Consider the following 19,253-nt stretch of genomic DNA (forward strand, 5'->3'; position numbering starts at 1 on the left):
TCGGGGATCTAGCAGTTGGGTTATCTTCTTTTCCTTTGGCTTCGTCCGTAGTCGGACTATATGTGCGTACTCTGAATGATGTATGATTTCTTATATGTTCATTATGTGAAGTGGCGATTGTAAGCCAACTCTTTATCCCATTCTTGTTCATTACATGGGATTGTGTGAAGATGACCCTTCTTGCGACAAAACCACAATTCGGTTATGCCTCTAAGTCGTGCTTCGACACGTGGGAGATATAGCCGCATCATGGGTGTTACAGTACATTACTCTTCCGGTGGAAGTCGGTCGTTGACCACATTGACCACGTCGCGCCGAGAGCACCACGGCGGTGGACGATGGCGAGGCTTAGGAAGTGGACGACGCGGAGCCGGGGAAGACGCGGCAGCGGAAGCCCGCGCGGAGAGGAGTACGAGGGTTCATCGGTTCGGCTGTGGTGTGAGGCTTCCGTCACCACAGAATAACAGGGGGTGTGGGTGAGTAGAGGGATGCCCTGGCCAGCTGTAAGAGTAGTAGGGGGTGCTGAGGCCTGTGTGGCAGCACAGGCGGCCATGGGAGGCGGGAGCAGGCGGTCCCGCCGGTACTGCTTTGGCGGATGGAGCAAGAAGATCAGAGATTGAAGAAACACGACGGCCGTTGGATTGACATCCAACGGTTACGTCTGCTAGAATCGTTTGTTGACGTATATAATAACTAAAAAAATCGTGCATACGCGTCAACTTAACAGGCCCACAAGTCAGACCACTCCCTCTTTTTTTAATAATTTATATATAGCTCATGGCAACTTCTTATGCAATTAATTGCAGTTGTTTTTTTGGTTGGCCAGGGCGAATTTCGCATATTTCTATGGGTTCCAAACTATTTTTAATACCGAAATGTCGAGCCAGATTTAAAGTACTTTGAAGATATATTTAAATTAGGTTAATCCCCAGTGAAATAGGAATCTAAAAATGTGAAAAAATTCAGAAATTATAAAGTAATTGCCAATTTGTTATCTGTTTTTATATTTACAACCCATTTCATATTACTTTCAAGATTTGCAGGTGTCTTGAAGGAGTTGTAGCCCATCAGGGTGTAGAAAAATAAGTAGGCCTGGATTGGGTATTCTTCAGAAAAAATAAACTGGGCTCATTTTCACAAAGAAAAAATAGCTGGGCTGGTCACGTGGTGAACATAAAATATAAGCCTGGGCTAGACAGGCCACAGCCCAGTTCAAACCCTGCTCCGTCTCAACAATAACAAAAAAAATACTGCTCGAGTAGCTACGTCCCAGGTGTCAGCCGATCTTGTGCTGTTCTCTTGTATATTGACTATATACGCTCACAATGTCGTGGGTACCACATGTCAGGAAAACACTAGGAGGAAGCATTTTATTTTTCCATACGCTGACGTGATGGGCCCCTATTATCATCCTCTCAATGTACTTCTGCCGATTCCTGTTGTTTGTTGACCATGTTGACAACGTGAGAGGGCGGCGCCGCGGCGAGCGCACCAAAGCGCGCGGAGGACGTCGACGTTAACGATTTAGGAGACGGTGGGGCGGCGATGCGTGCGCTGAGGCGCAGCCGGCCTTGGGAGGAGGAAGCAGGCGGCCCCGCCGGCACTGGTTTGGTTTTGGCGGCTGGAGGAAGACAGGACTGAAGAAACACGACACACCATAAAAGCAGCAGGAGTACTTAACAACCTTAACTGAAACCAACAGGGGCACTTAACAACCAAAGCTGAAAGCAGTATGAGTACTTATACAGGTTCAACCGTACAAAGCACGTCTCGAACAATGCTACTTTGCCTACAGTTAACCAAGGGTGAGGCCGCCAAGCCCCAGGACAAGGCCCAGGTGCCACCCCGTGCATCCACAACCTTCTGAAAGCGGCTTCATCTCGCAATGTGGTCAATAAACTGGATATTTGCTTTAGAGCCATGGAAAAGCATGAACATAATCTTCTGTCCTATTCTCCAAGATGGACGGGCCTTCATTATTTGAGACCACCCATGAATAAGTATCTTTTCACCTCCAAGGGGAATTGAGTAGGTCGACATAAGAATGATGTTCTGACCAAGCGCAAGTCTGACCCGACCATGGTCAGGCATCTATATAGGAACAATAGAACTGGGTAGTTCCTGTTCCAAGAAGATCACAGCTATAAAACTGTGTATAAGCAATAGTTTATGAACAACATATATAACAGAAAACAGCTCGTACCATAAGTTTCTCGACACAGTTGGACCTGTTCAACGAGTGCAGCAGTGGCACACATATCCCACGTGGCCTTCCACCATTGAAACGCCCCACAAGGACCTCAAGACGATCAATAAAGTGTAGGAACTTGTGGATGTCGATCCAATCATCTTCAGTGCCATAAGTAACAGCCGAGTTATTACAGAGTAACAAACGAGCAGACTGCTTAACTCTGAAAAACCTACACGTGCCACCAATTATAAGAAAATATTAGTTAGAAGTAGCATCTTCGTGAGAGATTCGTTGCTACTTCTAAAGTTAAATTCTGATTAGTTAGACAGAATAGGTGGGTTAAGAAGTAATCGAGGCAACAAGCAAGAACCAGATACAAAACTAACATGGATGAACAATTGGAACGACGTCGGGGTAGAAGATCGCAGTAAAGATGAGACCAGGTTCTGCTATTTCCATCAACATTTGTGCGCCAACTTTCAGTCCGTAACACTTGAGAAAGTTTATCCAAGTTCAGCCATAAAAAAAGCAGCGATCTTCTTGGTTCATGAACCCAACTCGGAAATTATATCCATGGCTTGTCTTCACTGTGACCATTAAACTAGTGTCTTCAGTTATGGCAAGGTCGAGCATCTTGAGTACATGTGTTATGGCAGAGCAAATAATACACTACAGGAAAAATAATATGAGAACACGGCATGTTAAAAAAAACCCACCCTCCCAGATAGAAAAGAGGATTCTAGGAACATACTGTGTGCATTTCAAAATGTTGTGTTAGGATGAGATGGAACAAGTGTGGCGTCTCGTCGAGGGCATAGAAACCTGTAGGGTACTTGCACTTTGCGCACTGCAAATGAAACATACTAGATTCAGTAGGAAGAAAAATGCATCAACGGCGGCGGCTGCCATCCTAGGATTACCTGCGACCAAGGGACTTGGATTTATCGGGGATGGATGAAGAACTCATACCTGGTTCTCGATGAGAAAACCCTATGCAATCTCCGAGAGGGGGTTTTCTCTGAACAAGCAGACGAGGGAGAAGGGGATTCAGGCCCAGTGAAATATTGCCGCTTCGTCTTTCCAGCTTACTGCTAAAGCTGGAAAGAAGGGGGGGTTGTGATTTGATGGCTCATTGGGCATTACTGCGGCGCTATGACCGGGGTGTGTCTACCGTGAAGTTGTGCACTCTAATTTGTGCATATGGCATGTGGACCCCGTTGTCGGTTGCCCCACATATCAGCGAAAGGAAGTAGAAAGACAGGAGTAACTAGTTACACATAAATATATATTTTGATAGAGAGATACTCCCTCTGTAAATAAATATACAAATCTTTTATATCATAGACATGCTCACCTTGCCGAGAAATATACTCCCTCTGCAATGCACGGGCATTATGGGGGTTCAGCTTTTTTTATGGGGGTTCAGCTGAGAATATAATACTCAAACAGGCTCACAGTTCTGGACTTTGGGCCGCAGGCCGACCCTGCATGTTTGGGGGCCCATGTGTTCTACCTCAGCGCTTTTCCTATTGCAAGCGATTGGTACGGCACTGGTTTTAGATGTTGTCGCAAGGCGAATACACAAAATTGAATAAAGCACGACAGCTGTTGGAATGAAATCGAACGACAGTTCCTAACCAGCAATCAGAGTTGCAATTCTATCAATGATATACCATGTGATAAATAATACTGTCGTACTACTTATATACACACAGGACACTTGTTTCACCATGCCATATTATTACATCAAAATCTCTCGGAGGATAGATCAGTTCGGCAGTTGTGTGCTGCTACTGAAGAATTTCAAAGTTGATTTGGACCAGCTCTCCTTGCCGAGAAAGTTCGATTTTGACATCATCCCCTACCGCAAGATATGATTTAGATTTGAACCTTGACCATCCTTTAGCATCAATCATCATGCGACCATCCTTTGTACTTACGGTATATTGAGCAGGTTCATTCACACCAAGGCTGCGCATGGTAAGAGAAACTTGGCTGCGGTCGCCCGGATTGTTGAACGACTCCCTCGTTGCTCTAGGAATTCTCTGTTTCCAAACAAGAAGACATACCCAAATAGTTAGATCAACACAGTGAATCATGTGAAAAAACATGGAAAGAAAAAAGAACGAAGCACTTGGGCGGTCAATGCTTGCCAAGAAGGTGGACATGTCGGTTTTTGTAAGGACTTTGGTATAAGAAGTGCGAACTACAGCCCAGTCTATTGCCGGTGCAACTGCACGGGCCGGAGCAGATGCAAGTGCAAGTGTTGGTGCAGGTGCCGAAGCCGCTGCTGCTGCCGGAGATGGTGCTCCTTGTAGAGCTGGTGCCAGTGTCGGAGCAGGTGCCAGTGTTGATGCCCGATCCTCCGGTAGATCAGACTGATCCGCTGACGCGGTCGGTGCCCAATCCTCAGCTGGATCAGACTAAGCTGCTGCCGCTGTTAGTGCTAGAGCAACTGTCGGTGCTTGATCCGTTACTGAAGGTGGTACCAATGTGCAAGACAGCGGCGATCATGTCTGGTCTGCTATGATCAGCTTTCTAACTTGACTAGGATCTGTGACCTTGATCCAGTTTTTTCTTCATTTCTTTTAAATGCGAGAAGGACTAATTGTGGCGTTTTTGTTAAACCAAATTGCAGTTCATCATAGGGATTCAGCTTGTACTCAGACAACAGACTGATCCAATTTTTTCCAGTAATATAAGTGATGGACAGTGCCTTCATTACTGACACAACATAAGAAGTGAAACCTGCAAAAATAGCCATCGTAGAGAAAACCAAACGGTTTATTCTGTGATGAATGTCACATGGCAAAACCTGCATCGTAAAATTGCAGGAAAAGAAAGAAAACATGACATTAAATCAATAAGATTTAGACAGTAAATCAATAAGATTTACTTGATGTGACACGAGTGAATCCTTACCAGGAAATCACTATGTTGAAGTACTAAACAGAAGATTGATCGTCCAACTACACGTGGCATGCAGGGGCCCCGCCTACTTCCACAAGCAGGACAACCCAAAGGTCGTGACAAATCGTATGGACCGAACATCCATGGGACTAGAAATCCTGGTGGGTGCGATAAAACCTACAATGCATACAGATATTGGAGTGTAACCATAATTGATAAACCGTCCTCACAAAAAATATGATCTGGATACTTCAAAATATACAGACTGAATTGAGTGGACAGACATTAACATAGACCGTTCTCAGGACTGACCACACACCAAAAGCGGCAGTACTAATAAACAATACAGGGTTCACAAACACAAATCAAGTACTGAACAATAGTACTTACTACAGACAAGAAAAGATGCACTAACTAAACTCTGCAGACTATTTCTTGCCACCAACCTACGGGATGAACCCCGCATAACTGACTAGGCCATGGACTTCGTGTGAGATGTCTACATGCACCATCACCATCTTGTCAACCTTGGAGAACCTAACAGAGTGGTCTTTCCACTCATAAACATAATGATGAAGATAGGCCGCATCAGATTTGTTGGGAAGCTTTACAAGAACCACACCCTTCATAATCGAAGGCACAGCCAGGAAATTGTTGTGGTCAAGTACAGCCTCGAGAACACGCCTGACAACAAAGCTACAGGAAAACACTAGTTCAGGACACGTGGCGACAAGGACACAACAGCTGGATAGTTCAGCAGTAGAACTCATCTTCAGGTCTTCCAGTTCACATGGCATGACTTTGAGAACTTCATCTCCACCGCGGACCTGGTTCTAATTCAAACAGAAACCATATTTTATTACTACCTCCATTCAGAAATATAAGATGATTTTTGATATTATACTCCATATATGACTACATATACACACAGAAATGAGTGAACAAAGACACTAGAACATGTCTTCAAAGGCATGAGAGCAGAGGGATTACATGCAATATCCATAACACAAGTTACTGAGGCAAATATACCCTCTTAAAAGGTAGCATTGATGTTCATAAAGTACTCCCTCCGTCCCAAAATTCTTGTCTTAGATTTGTATAGATACGGATGTATCAAGTCACATTTTAGTATTAGATACATCTGTATCTAGACAAATCTAAGACAAGAAATTTGGACAGAGGGAGTAGTTGAAAGTAATCTATAAGAAATCAGTTTCAACCTCTCGCATGTTTTGGTCGAAAGAGGAATTTAGAAACGTCATTTGGCACACTAAAATCACATGCAAGATCACCCAGAAAGTTGTACTACCAGTACTAGTACTGCGTGTTAGATGAAAAAACACGATCAAGATCAAGAAAAAGATTGTCAACACGAGACATTACCTGTACTTGCTTAATGAGGGATCCCAGAGAGGGGGGCTTGGACAGGGCGATGGCTTTGAGCATGCCTGCGGTAGTCTTGGCGGGGTGCTTGTGCTTCTTCATACCATGAGCCTCGACAGTTTTGGCCAGAGCCATAGACACCACATCAGCCGGTGCTCCAGCGTCCATCCAAGAGAGGAAGCTAAGAGAGAAGAGTGAAAGGAGGAACGAGATGAGGGAGAAGTGAAGCGAGTGGGGGTTTTCTTCAAGAGAGGAAGCTGAGAGAGAAGAGTGAAATGATGGTTGCTTCGTCTGTCCAACTTACTGTTGGAAAGGAGGGGGTTTTGTGATTTGACGGCTCATTGGGCATTACTGCGGTACCTCGATCGGGGTAGTCTACCATCACTCTACTATGGAGTAATTTTGTGCATGGCTGGTGGACCTAGGTGCTGGCTGTCCCACACGTCGGCGGAAGTGAGTAATTTAGTGCATGGCTGGAGGAGGATCCGCACGGTAGAGCGTGTCCACTGTTTTTCTAAAGAAAAAATGATTACAACAAGCTTTTCCACTCTTACGATGGAGGAGTGTGAAACACGGCAGCCACTTGAACGTACACAGTGCTCCTACTACTAGGCATGTGCAGTGGTTCATACATCAGTACTACACAATCTTGTTGCTAGTGTAGTAAGATATGACGATAACAAATGATGTTGTGCGCATGTCAACTACTCCTATATGTAACATAGTACCGCTTTTTCGACTGTCCGGTCGAGAATGAACGGTGAGATCAATGTTAACAGAACTAGGTCCATAGCGCACGGAGAGTACGGTGCTACAATACTCCACAAAACATGAACCATATGAAGCACGAATAGTGTTAGGCAGGGTGTATGAAGGGTGCACGGGATGGGAGCAAAAGTTCCCTTCTCGACCCACTTTTGGGTGTTTGGCAGAGTGCATGAAGGGTGCATGAGTCCACACTAGTAGGTTGACAAAAATACACGAAGAGGAAACAATTATATTGAGATGAGAATGCAACCAAACACACCCACACGCTTTATGCTACAGTGACTGATCTGCACCGTCTGAGTTTGATCCAACAGTCATGTTGCGCCGAGACATGGACATGCCCATGCAGAGGGCACCTAAACACCACCGAAGTCCCTCTGCTTCTCAAGGCGCACGACATTGATGATGCAGGGTGCAACCGCCCCGCAGAGCCCCCTCCCGGTCGATGGGAGCCAGCTCGTCAAAGACGGTGTCCAATGGCACGAATGGATTCCGGTGATGGAGCCCTGAAAGGATTCGCCCGGCAATGGCGACGGAAGCCTGCAACCCCTCCTTGTCCCGCTCAGCCCCCACCATCGCGCGGAGACGGCACAGCTCCTCGGAGATATAGGTGAAGAAGGAGACCAGGTCAGGAAGCCGCAGCTCGTTGAAGTCGACCGTGTGGTCGAACGGGTTTAGCCCGACGGCCGGCATCGTCGTGCTGGCACGACGGTAGGCATCGCGCAGCCGCAACATGTGTGTGGCAACTTGGTTCACCAAGTGGCTGAGGCGATCCTGGACCTCGTCACGATCGGCCCGCTCGCGCTCCAGCCGGCTCCCCTGACGACCTATCGTATCTCCCGCTTTCTGCAGCAACACCGCCAACGCCTCGAGCATCTTTGTGGTGGACGCCTGCCGCTTTCGAAGCTCCATGAACTCCCGCACATAGTGGAGGAGCATGGCACTCCTCTCCTCCTTGAGCTCACGGAGCTCCACGTCCTTGGCCCTGAGCTCCGCATCCTTGGCATGGAGCTCCTATGTCAGATGCCTCACCTCAGACTCCATGATCTGCTGCGCCGCCATGGCACCAGGTAGAAGCAATGGGGAGAGGAAGCAAAGGGGGCGAAACGGCTGAAAGGCAATGCAATCTACAGGAAGGCGGAGGGAGCCAGCCGAGGAGCGGGGAATCTTTTGGTTTTCACCATGGTAAAACACCAGTCGATGACTTCTCACATCAGGGAGCAGTGGGTTTTTGCAGGCGGAGTCATTGTGACTAATTGTTGCCGCGCCTGCTCCTGTCAATCAAAAAATTAAAAATCCTGTTGCGCCTGCTCCCTTCAATCAAAAAATTAAAAATCCTACCGCACCCAAACACCAGAGCAATGCCGTAGTGGATATTTAAATTTACCTGCCGGCAAGTAGATAAAAAAGGGGTGAAAAAACAAATGTGGAGGTGTCCTAGATAATCGGTCGAACTAGCCCAACTACCTAGCCACCGTGCTTCACTGATGTACTCGGCGGGAAAGGTGGTATTTCATGATTTGATGACTCATTTCCTTGCTTCGGCTCTACGACCGAGGAGGACCCAGAAAACGCGTGATAGGGCGTACCACATCAGGAAGAATATATGCGTGCACCACCCAGGAGGACCCCGAAACCGCGCGGTAGGGTGTGCCACGTCTCGGCATGGAGGAAAAATGTGCGCGTAAAAATATACTGTATCAGACGTAGTACCTATGGTTCGACCTCGGGACCCCGCCAGTCGGTCGAAAACACCCCACTAGCGACACAACTTCATCATGCAAATGTGGCATGGAGGATAGATGTGGTTAGCTCCGTCTCGACCAGCCACAACGTCTCTTGTTCTAGGTGATTCTTCTATTTTCCAAGATTTTTTTAGTTATAATAACACCACGGCAAGCTAGCGCCGCTCTTCGTGTGTGCCCGTTCAAAGGTTAGACGATGGAGAGAAGAGAGATTGAGATCGCAGACCTGGGACCCACCAGTAAGTGAGACAACGGTCATGCACATGTTGACGAGGCACTCCCTCTACTCTACTCAACGCAAGTACTGTATAAAATCAAGTTATGGGACAAAGCCAACAACCATTGTTGTTTCAGGCTATCGACTTACACTTTGTAGTCCAGGTTGCCAGTTCGAATCTCGTCTTTCAAATTTGTTAGTTTTAGGTCCAAATTTAATTAATGACAAGTGGGACCCTCATGTGTTGTTCCGATATTTCAGTGTAGGATGGTTTTTTTGAACAAACACTTTGCGCGGTTAGACAAGTAATGGCACGAGTTACACGTATTTTGCAAGTTTACGAACAAAAATGACAGCGGCATAGAATATCACATCCACCCCGCAGCTTAGATACTATGGTGATACGAGTTTTTACACCGTTGGAAGTGAGATCCAATGGCTTGGGAGTAGTCTTTGTAATTATGCGCAATTTCCAAACTCTCCAAAGGTTTTTTTGCAAATAAAACATTCAGGCCTCATGTGTGCCGCTGCATCTTCAATCCAACGGCTCCCCGGTGCTCATATTAGGTACTCCCCGTAGCTTAATTACCCGCTGCGGTGATATGAGCATCTAGGTCATATGATCAGTGATCAGATGGCACATGTGTAGTACTTGTACTTTCTGCGCATTTCCCAAACTCTATCAGCCGTATATTGCAAAAAAATTCAAACCTCCTACTATGGGCTGTTAGATCTCAGTGAACTCGTATCACCATATAATCTATGGTGCGGGAGCACCTCATATTCTCCCGTGCGAGAAAACATAAGGTGATATCGCAACTTGGATGCTATAGTGATACGATCTTGGAGGTCGTTTGATCTGAGATCCAAGGGCATCTGAGCAGTCTTTGTGCTTGTAAGCAGTGGCGGAACTCTTTTGGGGCTTTTCTGCAAAAAACCATTCGAACCACCGAGGAGGTGTTGGGTCACAAATCCAACGGCTCGGTAGAGCTTGTATCACCAAAGCATCTAAGGTCTGGTAGCACATGATATTCTTACATACAGGATAATATGATGTCCTCCTTCATCTTAGATGCTATGGTGATACGAGCTTCGAGGTCGTTGGATATGGGATCCAAGGGCATCTGAGTAGTTTTTGTACAAATTGTGTGCAATTCTCAAACTCATCAAGGTTTCCTGCAAAAATATTAAGACACATCATGTGAACTGCTATATCTCAGATCTACAAGCTCCAAGCAACTCGTATCGGCATATAGCATCTAAGATATGGGGGCACATGATATTCTCCCGGTGAGGAGGGGTGGGGGTGCACAACCAATCGGTGGTTGGGAGGGTGGGGACAAATATAATCTAAACAACCCTAAACAGAGCTCCACAATTTTATCTAAGGTCGAGGGCTTGACCCCCGACAATCATAGCTCCGCCTAAACACAACATTTGCATGTACTGTAGTACTAGACTTAATATTCATGCTTCAGTTTCATGTTCATTTTAAATATTGAACTGAGGACCATGGATGTCTTACATTTTACTCCCTTTGTTCCTAAATACTAGTCTTTTTATAGGTTTCAAATGGACTGGCACATACATATGTATATAGACATATTTTAGAGTCTAGATTAACTCATTTTGCTCCGTATGTAGTCACTTGTTGAACTCTCTAAAAGACTAATATTTAGGAATAGAAGGAGTATTTTTGAATTCGTGTCATACATGCATGGTTTGGAAACATAGATGCACTATACTTATTGGATTGTTGTTGTGTTCGTGCGTGTGTGTCTCTGTGTGTGTGTGTGTGTGGCCATATGCTTGATACATACAAAGTTTTCTCACCTCCATATTGTTCGTCTTTTAAATTAGAATTTGCATTGTAAAACTTACTAGGGATACCATGAAATGTGAAATCCACGTTGAGATCACTATATCACAAACTCACTCTAATTGAACAACTCGTCATAAATCAATTACCACATTGAGATTAGTATTTGCAAGGAAAATACGGGTATTGTAATACACATATATTCATTCGGCAATTTAAAAGGTTCCTTTCATATTCTCGAATGGCAGGACCCAACGGCGTGCCAGCCAGACCTTGGCTCGTGTTGATCCTAAAAAAACCGGGCTCGTGTCCTTCGATGGCGTGCGTGGTATGCACATTAGGCAACCCCAACAAGTCGAGCCTCAGCATTTCAAGTCGAAATATCATGCGGCCAGAATTCCAGCCCTAGGAAATTCCCCTCATGTCCCCGGTCCATAATGACTACCGATGAACAACGGGGGGATGCTTTAGTAACTAGACAACGTTACCTACCGTGCCGAGCACGGTTCAATTCCCTCGGTCGCCGCTCGTCAAGGTCACCCGTCAACTGCATTGCCTAGTAGTACTACTACTACACCAGGATGAGCACAGAATTGAGCCCGTTTGTTCGTGCCTAGTACTTGAGTGAATATACCAGGCAATGCACTGGTACGGAGGGATTATCCTTTTATTCTGCATATATAACTTGTCTGAAGTCTAACTAAGCAAAATGTTTGACCAAATCCTTTCTTAAGAAATACAACACGACAGATGTACGGCTTGAAAATTTATTGCATGATGCAGGTTATGATATTGTTTCAAATCCTAGATCTTAAATTTCAGAAAATCAAAAAGTGAGCATAAATTCTTGAAACTTAGCATGGTCCTGTGATATGGCACAAATATTACTTCGTAAGTTTTTTCTTCAATTCGAGACAAGCTGCTTATGACAAGTTGCACAAATGAAGAGCCAAGGTATTTTGGAACAAAGACCTATCATGTTAAGGCGAAAGCTTTCACTATTGAAACCGTGGGTGTTTACGTGCCGCCACGAGTCCCCGCTTCTCATCGGCAGGTGCCGTCTGAGCAAGCGTGTGAGTCGACAGGAGGCGTGCGAGCAGACCGCTGCGCCGGCTGTCGGGGAGGCGTGCAAGCAGACCGCCGTGTAGGCTCATCGGGAGGCGAGCCCTTTGACCAGGCTCTGCCACCCACCATCATCCCAATAGCTCCCACTTTTAATGTCACCGGCGCCGCAGTTTAAAATCAACCCCGCACTACTCGGTATCGCTACAATCTTCTCTCTTCCTCTCCGATTCTCCTGTTGTCTACCTCCAACCAGCCTGACCTAAACATACGCCATGCCGCATCACGATGGTCTGCCCTTAGTGTTCCAGTTTCCTCAGGAAGACACCCAGCCGGAGTCTCAAGAGCATAAGGCGCTTTGGGACGAGCTTGAACTGGCCTTGCGGGAAGACGTCGCGCCTGTCCCCGCTCCCGTTCCGGCTCCCGTCGCCCCGACTACGCCAGCGCCCATCCCCGTGGTATTGATGGGCTGGGAGCCGCACATTATCGCTGAGCTTGATGGGTTCCACAAGGTCCCCGTTGACTTTCACGCGCCCGTGCACCTACCAGTGTATGCACCTGTGTGTGGACTGACGCGCACGCCCGTGCCGGTGCCCGTGCACCTGCCAGCGCATGCGCCTACGCGTGCACTGACATGCGCGCCTGTGCCGGTGCCCGTGCACACGAATGTCTCTGCCGCGCCATTGACAGCGCATGTCCCCGCGCGGGTGCCAGTGCCCCCCTCAGCGGCATGGATGACCGCCGTCGACCGCTTCCTTGCACCAACGCCAGTCGCCTCCTCCCGCGAGTTGACTCGCTCCGAAGTCCAGAACATTTTATCCTTCCTTGAAGCTAGGCCAACATCCAGGAGTACGCCAACAACGGCGCAAGACGTCGTCGTCGCTGTAACCGGGCCAAACAACGGTTTGCTAGGAAGGGTGAAAAGGTTAAAGGCTGACATGGCAATATGGGAGGCATGGTAAACAAGTGATAGGTAGCGCAGCATAGCGATAGGACGGAGCAACTAGCAAGCAAAGATAGAAGTGATATCGAGGGTAATAGTCATCTTGCCTGAAATCCCGCAAGGAAGAAGAATGAGTCCATGAAGAAGACAAACAGACGTAGTCGAATGAATCCTCACAACTCCAGAACGAAACCGAAGCTAATGAGAGAAGCAAACCGGAAAGAAGCAAACAATATGGTAAACACACAAGCATAAACATGTCATGATGCACAATCAAGTATGATGCATGTCCGGTTTAATGAGGCATGGCAAAGTGCAACAAACGATACTACAAGTTAAGTGGAGCTCAATATGCAACAAGTTGCGTATTGACGAAATGCCACATCAATTATTTAGTTCTCTCGTTATAAGCTACTCAACAATATTAAATGTAGTTAAACATGGCAAGAGGTGAGGCATAAGTAAACAAACTATTTAGGCAAGTTCAAAAGAGGCCGGAAATAACAAATAACAATTCCGAAAAATCCCCACATTTTATTTAGCAATTTAATGCAAACACAATTTTAAACATTTTAAATGTTGTTATCATGATGCGGATGACATAATCAGGGTTTATGCAATTTTATGAAAATGTTGACATGAGCAAATTATGAAGCATTTGTCACCGTGGTAGAACGAAAGAGGTGCCACGGCAACTACAACGGAAATGGTGCCACGGCAACATTCCGGTGATCCGAAAACTCATTGAGGGACCGGTGCAAACAAAGATGTGGAGGACATATGCAAAAGAAGGTGGGGTGATCCTGAAAACCGGGTGTCCCACATGTCGGTGGCATGGCTTATGGCGAACGTGCAAGGAACAATTCGGACACGGTCCAAACATAGGGTGCATCTCATACAACACATGCATTCGGTCCACGGGTGATAATCTCGGGATTATACCTTTGAAGCATGCGTTTCGGAGCGGGTCAAGTTCTACGAAGGAAGTAGTCGTTCACGGGTCCTCGTGGGAAGTAGTTGTTCACGCGGCGACGGTAGTGGAAGTAGTCGTTCACGGCAGAGAGGAACTTGACGTTTCTGCTACCCGGGTCTTCGGCGACGGTAGCTGTGCATGTTCCAACATCAAACTTGGAGGGACACCGACGTCGTGGTACTTGGTGAAATCCGGAGACGGTGATAGAGGTACTTGACGGGCCATCACATAGTCGTACTCGAGGTCCTCGCGCACCTGATGACTTCGGAACAGGAACTTGGCAATCCAGGTTGTTGCGGCCACGGTCTTGACGTCAACAATGCTAGGCAGCGGAGAGCACACACATAGGGCATGGCAGAGGTTGTGCACGGCGGCAATGGGTCGGCCAAAAGAGGCAGAGGCCATGGCGCCATGGATGAGCGGTAGCGGCGGATCCGGGTCACGCGAGGGCGGATCCTGTGGGACGTGATCCGGCCGGAGTCGGGACGAAGGGGAGCTCTAGCGGCGGGACTTGGTGGCGGGGCTGGCGCAAGGAGACGGGGCAGCGTCGGGCGCGTAGGGCTCGGGGACGAAGCACCAAGGATGAGGCAGGAAGGGAAGGAGAGGGCGCGTGGAGTCTACTGGAACTGCAGGTCACCCGTGAGGAGGCTGGGGATGCGAATGACGGTGTGGAGGCGCGGCAGCTCGGGGCTGTTCCTAGCGTTCAAGGCCGGGACTTGGCCAGCAGAAGGGCGTCGCGGAGGAGCAGGAGAAGGGGAGGCGTCGCATGGAGGGGCGTTGGGGTGGCGCTCGCCAGGGTGGCGATGGCGAGGAGGGGAAGAGGTGCTCGGGCCTTGCAGCGTGGGGAGCTCCTCTCCTTGGTGATGTGTGTTGTGTGGCGGCGCAGGGAGGGGAACGAGGGAGAGTGAGAGGGCTCGAGAGATGGCCGGGCTAGGGTTTAGGAGGGGGTTAGGTGGGCTGGTGGAGGCCAATGGCTGGGCCTGCGGGATGTGCCGGCCTGGTTGGTCAGGCCCAAGAGGCCGACGGGTGCAGGCTACCTCTCTCTCTCTCTCACTAATCCCCCACTTCTCTTTTATTTACCAAAAGCAGTAAATAGCAAAGAAAGAAAAATGAGATAAAGAAAGGGTTGGAGAAATAATTTGATCATGGGGTTAATTTTTCCGGAATCATAAAAATGAGCTTGACCCAAGAAAAATGGAGTGGGCAAGATTGCAAGAATTAAATTCAAAGTCATTTGAATTTAATTCAAATGGTTTGAACAAGGACTAGGATTTAGAAGTGTCCAAAAATGTTGAGATTTTTGGTGGAGCTCCGGAAAATGATGAAAGAAATTATGGGCAAGGTTGGAGACCAAGAATTGAGAAAACAACGGCATGGGATATTTTGCAAGTGGGTTATGGTTAATTCCAAATCAATGGAACATTTAAATATAGCTCCCTAACATTGGAAGATATGTTATAAAGAGAAGTCACCCTTCCGTCGATTTAAATGGATCGAAGATCCATACAATTTATTTAGATGAGTTTTAAAATTAATGATATGATGGCATGATGACATGATGCAATGCAAATGAAGCTAAGAAGAATGCAACAAACAAATACATCGCACGACGAAACTCGGAATAGCTGGAAGTCTTCTGGAGCGTCGGTCTCGGGGCATTACAACACTCCACCACTACAAGAGGATCTCGTCCCGAGATCTAGAATGGCACCGGAGAGAAAACGGAAGAGGAAGAGAAGAGGTAAAGCTAAGTTGCTTCTTCGACAAAAGAGTGAAACCAAAGAACCTTGAGAGGTTGAAAAGTTGAAAGAAAGAACACAACAGAGTTGAACACAATTGAGAGCAGTGTTGTAGAAAATAGAAACAAGGAACACCATGTGAACCTTGGAGGTTGCAAAGCTATGAATGACGAGTACAATGGACAAGAAGGAATTGGAACCACTCTGGTTGAAATGAGATAAACAAGGAACAAGGAAGAACAAATTCGGACATCACTCCGGTTGAAAAGAGATGCAAGACTTGATAAGATGAAAAGAACTTAGCAGAGAACATAACACTCCGGTTAAATGGATAAGCAAGAAAATAACATGAACTTGACAAAATGACGTGATGGGTGAAGAGCACAACATCACAATGCCTCTGGAAGAAATGAAAAAATGGAATGGAATGAACGGAGGAAAACATGATCTTGAAAGAGCACGCTAACAGGAATTGCTAGAACGGAGTTGTTGGATTATCAACAACGAAAGGATAACCTTGTTGTGGGCTTATGGAAGACTTCTCGAAATTGAGGCGAAATTCTGCCACTATGGGAACAAATAATATCATTGATAACACCAACGAGATGAAAAACTCCTTCCACCAAGATGATAGAGAGATAACTTGGATCATTGATAGGCACCACAAATAGCAACATTCCTTAGGGAAGGTTGTAGGTGAAATATAACCCAAGATAACTCCAACGAAGAAATTAATGGATTTAAAATACCTCATTCTTGACAACATGTGAATCGCGAAACGTCAATGGAAATTGTCAAGAATGATATAACACCACCTCAAAAGATAAGGTGGAAAGAACTGCACTTCAAAATGCAAGAAGAAGAATACTTGAACTCCAGAAAACAAAACATGTGTTGAGCACCATGTTTATTTTACAGTGTAGCTTGGCGGGTCATAACTTCGAGAGAAAACTTGAAGAACAATTGAAGAATGAAAAGAATCCTTGACGAACCACCATGTAGTGCCTCCATGAAGAACTTCGGTAATAAAAGGATGATAGAAAGAAAGGGAAGTTGAAAACACAAGGTGAAGCCTTGCGATGATTTAGATGGAGCTACAAAATGAATAAACTTTGAACTCCGGACAAGAAAGATGAATAACTTGGAACCAAGAATTGATATTATGAACGAACTCCGGAAGAAGGAATTAATCACTTGGATGAAACAAGAATAAGAATTATGTTATGCATATCCTTCACCAATTTAAATTGATGACAAGCAACGGATTTGGCATACTACTTATTCTCGTAGATAGGACTAAGAGAGATATAGCGTAAACTTGAGAAGGTCTTCAACAACCACCGGTAGGATTGAAACAGCAAAAGAACGAATGAATTGATACGATAACGAAGGAAGATAAATCTTGAGCGAACCACCGTAAGAATTGAAAATGGGAGTAGCAAAGGCACAATTCATTGGGAGGAATTGGAAAAGGAATGAAGATACTTGAGGGGGTTTAGATACATGAGAACGAAGAGATCGTGAACTGATTAGAGGATATTTGAACGATGCACCGGAAGAATTCAAGAACGAGAGTTGAAAGCTGAGATTGAATAATTCTGAGATGATTGGCTCCGGAGAATGAAACTGAAAAGACTCATGAATTGCTCCGGATGGGTGAAAAGAATTCTCACAATCGAAAACAATTATGAGGATGGCATGAATCTAGAACCACGAATATTTGGAAGAACGGGTAAGGATTTAGAGGAACTCTTATTCGGTCTTCACATGCTGTGAATGATGACGAGAACCACCAAAATTGTTGAGGCACTTCGGAACAAAGAAGAATAGAAATGATGAACCAATGATGAAAATATTTTGAAAGCGATCTTGGAGAAAGAATATGGCTGATGAAATTTCATTCTTACATCAAACTTTGAAATGAATTTGGGAATAGCTCCGGGAAAATTACGAGAGTCAGGAAAGATCCTGGGAAAAGACCAGTGGGTTAGGGCCCACTCAAGAGAAACACCGTTGAAATGATTACTTGAAAGGGATATTGCAACGGTTGAATTAAATAGCTTGAATTAGAAAAAAACCTCGAAGTACTCGAATGGATTAAGAAAGGAAACATGATTCTTCTGAGATATCTTCAGTACTCCAAAACAAATGAATGGCGAGAAGTTGATGATTAAGAGGTGCACCGTCATGAGAAAACATTTGAAAGGAGGAAAGAGATATGATCGATAAAGCATGAATTGAATCCACCAGAGAAGAAAAGAGATGAAGGATAATAAACTTGTAGCTCCGTCAGTATCTTCTTGAGAATCACCGGATAAGAACATTGAAAGAAATGAATGAAGAGACTTCTCACAAATAAAAGGGATACATGACCAAGAAATCTGAGTCCTTGAAGAAAAAGGGTGGGAGGGCGGGAAAACAAAGACAACTTGGGACGGATGAAACAAACACCGTTGAGAAGACTTAGAATAGATCTTGCGAATGTTGAAATGTTCGGATCTACTTGAAGAGAAGCACACCGGTCAGAAATAATTGACATGACAACCTCGATGATCAAGAAGGATTAGTATTCACATAGCAATATGAGAACACCATTTAGGGAAGGTATGGATCAACACTTGACTTCGAAGCAACTCGAATACCACAAATAAAACAAAACAAAGGATTTGGCTTGCAGAATAAGCCGGAAACAAACATATGATAGAGATTTCATCCGAAGTTTTCGTGGTGGGGCCCACACGGGGTCGAGTGTACAGGACCATCATGTACAAGGCAGTGCACATGACATACGAAGCGTCCCCGAACCAGCATAGCCAAGGGTTCTTTAAGACACAACGAGACCACTGTAAAAATGACCGTGGAAAGGCGGACCACTAGACGTCGAACCCCAATCTCATATCGTGCATCTGTCAAAAAGATATTCTAGGAGCTACTTGAATTCCCACCTATAAAACTCCCGAAACTTTCTGGTTATGCAATCAGGTGTTGGGGATACAGGGGAAGCAATATATCTCACCCAAACTAACAATCCCTACATCCAGCCGTATCCATCCGTGAACACATAACCAAGAAACCTTCGGAAATCGTGTACCTCAACCTTCGAAAAGCATCCGTTATACGAGCTATGGCAATACTTCTGAACTCCTGCCCCAGTACTGGGTGGCGTCGAGGTTATCTCACCAACAACTGCATAAAAGAGATTTTTTATGTCGGCAAAACTCAGGTATTCGAGAACTGCAACGATAAAATTGTGACGACAACACCTCAGAGCTCAACTCCCCGGGTCACTGCCACATAAAAGACAGGAGGCACCAAGAACAATGTTCTTGTCACAAAACCATCGGAACGATTCCAAGATACCCGCGTGATCCTAAAAAAAATTAGTGAAATTTGAGGAGAGGAAAGTCAAAACATCTACGCCAGGAGACCTCACCAGAGCGACGAAGGGACTGAGGAGTAAAAATAATCCTACTCTCCGATATATATAATCCTAAGACTCAAAA

This window comes from Triticum dicoccoides, chromosome 3B, assembly GCF_002162155.2.
Source record: "Triticum dicoccoides isolate Atlit2015 ecotype Zavitan chromosome 3B, WEW_v2.0, whole genome shotgun sequence".
Taxonomy (NCBI): Eukaryota; Viridiplantae; Streptophyta; class Magnoliopsida; order Poales; family Poaceae; genus Triticum; species Triticum dicoccoides.